Raw genomic sequence first — 8,452 nt, forward strand, 5'->3', positions numbered from 1 at the left:
CTTCATCTGCTATTATTATGGAAACTCTTTTTCTTAATTTTGTTCAGACCATAATGTGATTGAAATGCCTACGGTTTTTCAGAGTAGGAGGGAATATGATGGCACCAATTGAGAAGGTCCATAGTGTTAAAGGGTTGGTAGCAGAGTATGGGGTGCCTGGGCTGAACAGTCCCATCTTCCCCAACTTGCTGTGGCCCATGTGTCTCCCGCAGCAGCATTTGGAGGGCCGGCGATGCTGGTCTCCTGGTTTGTGCTGAGCGGAGTCTCCTTCCTACTGGCTCAGGCCGGGGGCTGGGCTCTGCCTCTGGGTCCTCAGGTTGGGGAGGTGGTGACACAGAGGGTGGCAGTGTCTCCAGTGGGACAAGAGGTGTCAGTGCCCCAGAGGCATACAGAGGGGGCAGGCACATCTCTTTTGTGTCTCCCTGGAAAATGGGCTTTTCTCTGTCTTTTTGGCCTGGACCAGCTGAGCTGCTAATATCTTGCATTGTCCAGGTCCATTTGAGCAGAACCGAATCCATGGGGGTAGAATCTGGGCGATATTCCGCCAGGAGTCAATGTTCGGGAATCGATCTGAGTGGCCTAGGGTTCCAGTGATTATTTGATAGACTCCTCGCACTGTTGCTAATTCCAGAGTTCCTCCAGAGGGCCATCTGACTCCAAAGGTCGGCCATTGAAGCTCACACAAAGTACGGAGTCTGCCAGGGGGCATGTAAACTCCATAGTCTCCTGAGAACCCCTTTTTGAAATTCTTAATCATGCAGTGCAGAACTGTCGGCTTTGACTTAGAGGCTCCCATTATTATTAGTTGACAGATTTTATGGCCTATAGGTGTGGGTCTGCTCCTGGCACCGAGGACTGTGACCCCAGTACCTCTGTTTTTTTTTTATTCCCACTCCTCAAAACAGTGGAGTTCTCAAAACCCCCACTGCCTCGCTGGGCCTAATATCTATCTCCTTGGCTGTAAGTGCTGCCAATGAGTTAGGTTCCATGACAGGCAGGTGTCCCTGAGGCTCTCCTGGGCCTGGATGAGCTCTAGGGGTCCCTGCACAAAGCCTTTTTTATAGCCGAAGTTGACAAAATATGAGGCCCGATGGCTGGGCGGTGGCAGAATAAATGAACCAAAAAAGGGGACCTCAAAAGAGGGTTCCAGCCAGTCCTGGGGAGGCTCGCTCTGGCTCAGGCTTTATTTTAGACAGAGGGGTAGTACTGAGGCTGATTTATTAACTGTGACAGGATATTCCGGGGGACTGGTGGCAAGGTCGCGTCTGAAAGTTTTTAAAGTAGTTTCCTTTTAGTCTCCAAGGGCACAGGGGTTGTTTACTTATACGCTGTTCTATGTCCCTTTCCCTCCCTGTGTAGCCACCCTGTGCCGGTGTCACAGACAAGACAAGGGAGGGTTTCACTGCGTCCGCCTGGCCGCTCCCCTCGTGGGGACGAAGGTGCCTCTTAGCTTTGGTGGGTCAGTATAAACCGCTGATTCCGATCGATACCCCAAGGGTTGATAACCGCCCTGAGCCGGACGAGGTCACCCACAGAACCGCAGGTTGGGACTCCCTCGAACTCCATAGTGGAATGCCGTGGAGCTACAAACTCAAGTCTGATCGCATGCTTCAGGCCACACATTCACTCACACAAACGTACAGAGGCTATTTGCACATTCCCCTCCTTATCACCGGGGCATCCCTAATCTAACCTAATCTAACCTGATCTCACCATCTGGAATACCGTCAAGGAGAAGCTTGCAGGAGGGGATCAGCCTCCTCTTCTGTCCATTGGGACAGAATCTGATTTCTCCCTGGGGGTTCTACCTTGTCCGGACAGCCACCTGGTAAATCTGTCCGTCCCTCCACTGAGTCTGGCTCTGGTTGTAGCCCAGCCACGCGGGGGTGCCGAGTCACCATCAGGAAGGAGAACCCGGAATACAGTCGGGCGGCAGCACCTCATTCATTATTGGAGTCTCATCCCCTGATCAGCCGGAGCCACCAGTCCAGCGTCTGAAGGGCAGCGTGGTTGAATCTCGCTGGGGTCTCCAGAAATATAAAGGAAATGACAGGCCAGCCAAGAAACAAGCACCAGTCGGAGGGTTGGAGTACTCAGATTTATTACGCAGGCGGGCTCAGAGGGGCTTTTGCTCCCGAGCTCTGAGCACCTTCAAGACATGTGTGTGAGGTTTTATAGGGTGAATTACAAGCTTGGGATTTTTAGCCAATAGGGCGCAAACAGCTCAGCAATATCACAAAAGGGAAGCAGGGAATCAGTAAACTAGAACTTTTCTAATAAGAGCAGATCAGTTACTAATTAAACATAGATTTACGAGTTAGCCCAGCAGAACTCAGATCAGTAATCTTACACTTGTAAAACTTAGATTTACCAGTAGGCCCAGCCCAGCTTTTCCTTCACACAACGTGTGCTAACAACACCATCTCTAGGCAGATTTCCACCCTCTGGTTTATGCTTTTCCCTGTAATCCTTAAACAGGCCCATAAAACAGTTATCACGATGCCCCTTTCAAGGAAGTAGAAGATGTACATCCCAAAAGCGAGGTGCTGCTCCGGATCACATAGACAAGAGGGAGCCAATCCCTGATTTGGATCTAAATGTATTTGATTTTAAAGCCTCTGCCTTTTTTACACTTTATGCACAATCAAAAATACATGAATATAACTAGCACAGAGCCTAGCATCACAAAAAAGCTAAAGATCTATTCATGCCACGGGCTGTATGAAACTTTCTCCTCCATGCGTGTGCCCCACCCAGTCCCCTTGGCCTCAGACTAATCCTCATTCCTGTCAGAAAGAGCCAACCACAGGGGAGCCCACGAGGGCTAGGGATGGGTGAGGCTGGGAAGGTTCCTGGTTTGGGGAGCTGGGTCGATCCCAGAAGAGAGCTGTGGGCAGCAGTGCCTGAGGCTGCATGTCCAGTAGCCAGCTGGTTCCACAGGCTAAAACTGGCTGCTGCTTGAAGTGTCCTCTGCGTGCCCTAGACTGAGTCCCAGGAGACCGCCCTGTGCTGGGCTCCCACCTGGCTCCTGCCTCATTCCCATTGACAGTTCTTTGTGCTCAGAGTAACAGCCCTGGCCCCTCCCAGTGAGGACAGTCACCAGTCCCCAAGCTGGACATGGGAAGTGGGGGGAAGGCATTCTCCACCTCTTTTCCTTGGATCCATCTGTGGGCACAGTGGCTGGATGTACCTCATCACCAACTCCTTCCCACTCACCAATGACTCACCTACTCCCACTTCCAGTGCTCACTGCCCCCAGTCCCCTGCTGGGGATTACAGATCTCCTGGGACTTACAGAACTCAGATTTTGGAGCAGGAAGGCACTTCTTGCTGGAAAACCGTGTTTTGGCATTTACCAGGCTGGACTTTAAAGCTTCGTGTATACTTACAGTCTCCTTAGTAACAGTAGAGAACGTTTATCGACCACTCACAGGACTTCGTAGGTGACAAGGAAGTGATTCATTCAAGGTCCCTCAGCTGAGAGGTGGTGGAGGTGGGAGTCAACCCAGACCTTGTCACCCCAAGGCCAGTGCCAGAGGACTCCCTTAATTACTTTCTCTGCATCAACTATGTGCTCTACCTGTGTCATGAAGAGGCACCCAGGAGAAATGTAGGATGGAGCAGAAAAAACCAGGGCTTGGAGGGATGGAGACCTGGGATCAAACCTTCTCTCCACAGCTTCTCATGGGACCTTGGGTGGGAGGGTCTTAACCTCTGCACATCCACTCATTGTCATACACAGCTGGTGACAATATCCTTCTGTTCATCAGGAAGATCCATGACTCCACGAGACATTGAACCCAGAGCCTGCACCCAGTCAGTCAGCCCCAGGAGAGCGCTGGTGTGGAAAGGAGAGGTGGGGAGAAACACACTTCCCAGATGGCTCGAGATGTTAACATGTGTTTCACCTCTGGCCTCGGTTTATTGGATCCAGTGGGTTCATTTATAAATAACACCTGCTTCCCGTAGCTCCTACCACGTGCTCTGTGCCACTACACCCCATCTCCACCTTTCATCACTCGGGAAGGATCTGCGCTCTGACCTGGCTGACCCCAAATCTAACCGCTAAATCTGCGGGCTCCTCCCTGTAGGTCCTACACTTTCCTGTCCTTTACCGGCCGTGGGCATTATGAGGAGACCCCAGGGTGTTGGAATGGAAACCCAGGAGTCCTGGGACTCGCCCTTGGCCTCCTGCTGCCCTGCCCTCAGGCCCCAGGAGGGAGGTGGGGCCGGAGGAGCGCACAAGGGTCCAGCTGCAGCTGGTCGAGCTGCACCCAGCCAGGAAGCAGCTTAGGTTCCTGGTTCCCATTGGGGCCAGAATGACACCTGATCCCGGGGGATTGTGAAATGGCAGGAGGTGGCAGCCCGCCCGCCTGCTTGCCCGCTGAGCCCTCCAGCTGCGCCTGTTGGGCCCCGCCCCTCCCCCACGCCCCTCAGGCGTGCGGTTAAATCCCCCCATCCGGGCGGCGCCTCACTCCCGCACCGCCCCGGCCAGCAGCATGCCTACCCGCCGCCTCGGTCTGCTCGCCGCCGCCCTCCTCCTTGGCCTGCTGCTGGGCCTCCCCCCGGTCACAGGTGAGGCGCAGGGAGAGGCCTGACGCCCAGAGGGGCCGAACCAGGAGCCTCTCTGGGAACTGAGAAGTGAGGCTTCCCACGGAGAGGGGCGGAAAAGAGCAGTCCCATGAAGACTAAAATGTGACGACCCCTGGTGCCTAAGGTGATGATCCTTGAAGTTTAGGGTGTGGGGTCCGATGTGCTGGAGGTGGGGAGACCACTGAAGGCTGACATTGCGAGGGGTGGCTCTTTGCAGAATGTGGAGAGTCAGTGGCCAGAGTGGGGACCCTCTGCCTCGCCATCGGAAGCTCCTAGACGCTCAGCTGTGCGGGGGTCTCCCCAGGATTGAGGCCTCAGCGGCCAAGGGTTTGGCCCTCCCGGCCTCGCAGATGTCAGGGACCCCAGCCCTGGAGGTGGGGCTCTCTCAAGGCTGCAGGGGGCGCCCAGGGCCAGAGACTGCGAATTCCTGGGAGACTGAGATTGGGGGTCCTTGGACAGGAGGTAGGCATCCTCTGGAGGCGGGACTGGATACCCACCTACCGGCCACCTCCCAGGCGCAGGCGCAGTGCCTGTCGGGTGTGGAATGCCCCGACAACCTCAAGTGCTGCCCGGCCGGCTGCGCTGCCGTCTGCCAGATGCCCAATGGTAACCCCAGGGGACCCGCGCGGGGCGGGGCGGGGCGGCGGGGGTTGGGAGGAGGAGGGAGTGGAAGTCCTGTTCCGGGAACAGGGGCGCGACCGACCCCGGGGTCCCTGGCCAGGTCGAGGCGGATGGAACCAGATCAGCCCGTGCTCTCCCTCCCTTGGTCCCGGTGAGACGAGGGCGTCGGGCGTCGGGCGTCGCTGAAACGCAGCCCGGGGGAGGGCAAGTCCCCCACCCTTATCTGGATTCATTGCTCGGGTGTATGGCAGACTTCCGGGACGCACCGCGGGACGTTGTTCCGGGACCTTGTTGTCTGAGATCAGGGGACCTGGTTCGAATTTTCCTGCTGGCTGGCTTTAGCTGAGGGGCAGCCCGGGAGTGTCGAATGGGCTGGGTCCCAAAGCCTGGGGTTCTCATTCATACCAGAGTCCCTATCCTGGGGCCTCCCCCAGCCCTGGGGGAAGGACTTGGGACCCCTAGCAAGACTCCCTGACGTCCTCTGTCCAGGTGGAAACGTTCCAGGTTTAGGAGAACACCTAGCCCACCTTAAAGATAGAGTGTAAGCTTAGGAGAGAAAAGGTTCTCTCCCAAGCTCACCCCGGCATCCCTGGCTGGGCAGGAGCCATAACTCAAGGGACTCCTGTTTACCTGAGTGGTTTGAAGAAGGTCAGGACCCCGCCCAGAGCATCCCTCCTCCTTCATCTTTAAAACACAGTTTTCCACTCGAAGGACGGTGAGAGAGGGAAAGTGTGTGAGGCTTGCCTGTCATAAAAAAGACTCGCCGGAGCTCAAGACTGTCCAGCAGGCCATGGGGGCTCCCGTCAGAGCAGGAAGTGGCCTTAGACAGCTTGGAATCTGAGCTGCTCATTTTCAGAGGGAAAAACTGAAGTCTTAGGAGCGGGGATATGACCTGGGATCCCAAGGTGTTGGGGTTACTGGGGTCTTCATCCTGAACAGAGAGAGTGCTGTTCTCTCTGTTATTTCACTGAAGCTGCCCACAGAGGCTGGGAAGGTTTGTAATTAGGGAGCTGAGACACTCACCAGCAGGGAGGTGGGGGAGGGGGAGATGGAGGGAGTATGGGCCCATCAGGGGCAGCTTTGGGTCTGGAGGCCTCTAACCTGGACCAGACGGAGGAGGACCAGAAGCAGAGGTGGACGCTGGGAGGGAAAGCAGGAGACAGACAGACAGATGAGAGAGGAGGAGGGAGAGAGAGGAGTCTGCTGTTCCCTGGTCTCAGATGGACAGACTGAGGCAGGAAGAGGGCCAGGGCTAGGTGGCCTCCTGAACTCAAATCCTAGCTGTGGGTCCTGAGCAAGTCGCTTTACCTCTCTGAGCCTCTGCTTTCTCTCTGGCAAAATGAGATGAGAATCCCAGATGTGATAGGATCGACACGAGGCTAAATGAAATCGCACACGTGAAATGTCTTAGGAGAGAGAAGACCCTCCATACACAGCGGCTTGTTTTGTCAGTAACCTGCCCCCAATGCCCTGCTGTCCTGGGGCAGCTCGGCATTGAGCGCTCCTGCCCTTCTCAAGGGACACGATGTCTGTGTGCCAGGAGGGCAGCACCCCTGTCCTCTGCAGCTCATCACCCAGTTCTGTGCCTGTTTGACATTTGGCTGTGCTTGCACCTGGGGGCTTCTGGGAATGGAGCCCAGCTCCTTTTTCCTTGACCCACAAAGTGGAACATGGTGTGTGTGCGGGGTATGTGTGTGTGTTAGTGGAAGAAGGCCTGTCTGTGTGTGGATGAATGAGTGAGTCTATTTGGGGGGGCCTTGGCGCTACAAGTTTATAACTGGTAGTGAGTATATGGGAGTCTGTAAAGGGATTGTGGATGTGGAACCCCTCACTTGTGCACTGCACTTTACAGCCTACAAAGCAGCAGAGTGCATGGTGCACAGACACTGAAACCAGTTTCCTGGGATCACATCCTGTCTCCAGCCTGTATGACCTTAGACAAATTACTTAACCTCTTAGTGCCTCAGTTTTCTCATCTGTAACATGAGGAAATAGCGACAGTTTCTCTCCCCTTCTTTTAGGATTATTGTGAGGATTAGATGAGTTAATACACATCAGATGCTTAGAATAATGCCTGGCACATAGGAGCAGCTAAGTATTAACTGTTGGAATTACTCATTATTATTATTACAAAGAACTTGGACTTCTCAGAGAGAAATACTGGACGTATGTTGCCTCCGTTGCTTTCACAACAACCCTGTGATGTGGGCAGCACAGACCTCATGTGATCCCTGAAGACACTGGGGCTCTGGGGGAGATTTCTGTCCCCAGATGCAAAAGTAGGAAAAGGCACAGCTAAGGAATCAAGCTGGGGTCCTATGATCCCAGTACCACAGGTGGAGAGAGACCAGGTAAGAGGTTTGCAGGCGATGTTCGAAGGTTCCCTGAGATCTACGCAGGCAGACAGCCCTCCTGTTTGTGAAACCAGGTGAGTGGCGGTGGGAGGTCGTGGTTTGAGACGTGATCATCTCCCTGCTTCCCCTCTGCCCACAGCCCTTACTCCTTTTTCTACCCAGAAAAGCAGGGTTCTGGCTCCAAGTTGAACATCACCTGTTCCCCGCTCAGCCTCTGCCCAGACCTTCCGGCTGGAACACTTTTCCCAGAACAATGGTGGACGTGACTCCACTGAATTCTGCCATAGAGTATTGATACAAAGTGCCCTAAGTATTTTTCTCTCTTAGTGGTTTTATTTGGACCTGAATACCTAAAAACCTCTTTGTTTGTCCTCAAGTTTCTGTAACTTAAGAAGGATATTTTGGTATTTCTGCATCTTTTTTTAACTTCAATATGGAGTGCTTTCTCAATTTACAGATTTTTTAAAAGGAAATTGTCTTGTATTTCTCGTCTTGAAATAAATTTTCTCTTCCAGTTGCTGTGTTTTCTATATGAGCCATCAGTTGTGTTCGATTATCTCCACTTGTGCTCCAGTAGTTGTTAAAAGCACGCCTACTGAAGGTGGAAAAATTTAATTTCCAGCTTTGCCATTCGCTAATCTGTGTGATCTCAGAGAAGTTATTAATGTCTATGGATATAGTTTCTATTTGAAGATAATAATGGAAGCTCCCTGTGTTTGGTGCCCCCAAGACCACACTCAGGTTGAATTCACAAGAGAACTCACAGGACACAAAGGTGTTAGACTTAAGTTTACAGCAAATGGATACAGAGTCAAATCAACAAAGGGGAAAGTGCAGGGGGGTGAAGATGAGGAACGTAGGCACAAACTTCTGTTTGATCCCCT

The 8,452-nt window shown here is 53.4% G+C and overlaps 1 long non-coding RNA gene across 1 annotated transcript; it reads left to right on the top strand.

Annotated features, from left to right (window-relative positions):
* The first annotated feature begins 5,049 nt into the window (after positions 1 to 5,049).
* Positions 5,050 to 8,010, top strand: LOC140687303 (uncharacterized). The gene is made up of 3 exons (XR_012061503.1): positions 5,050 to 5,199; positions 7,543 to 7,642; positions 7,731 to 8,010. It is a non-coding gene; the product is annotated as an uncharacterized lncRNA (long non-coding RNA).
* Positions 8,011 to 8,452: the final 442 nt, after the last annotated feature.

Source organism: Vicugna pacos, chromosome 19, assembly GCF_048564905.1.
Source record: "Vicugna pacos chromosome 19, VicPac4, whole genome shotgun sequence".
Classification (NCBI taxonomy): Eukaryota; Metazoa; Chordata; class Mammalia; order Artiodactyla; family Camelidae; genus Vicugna; species Vicugna pacos.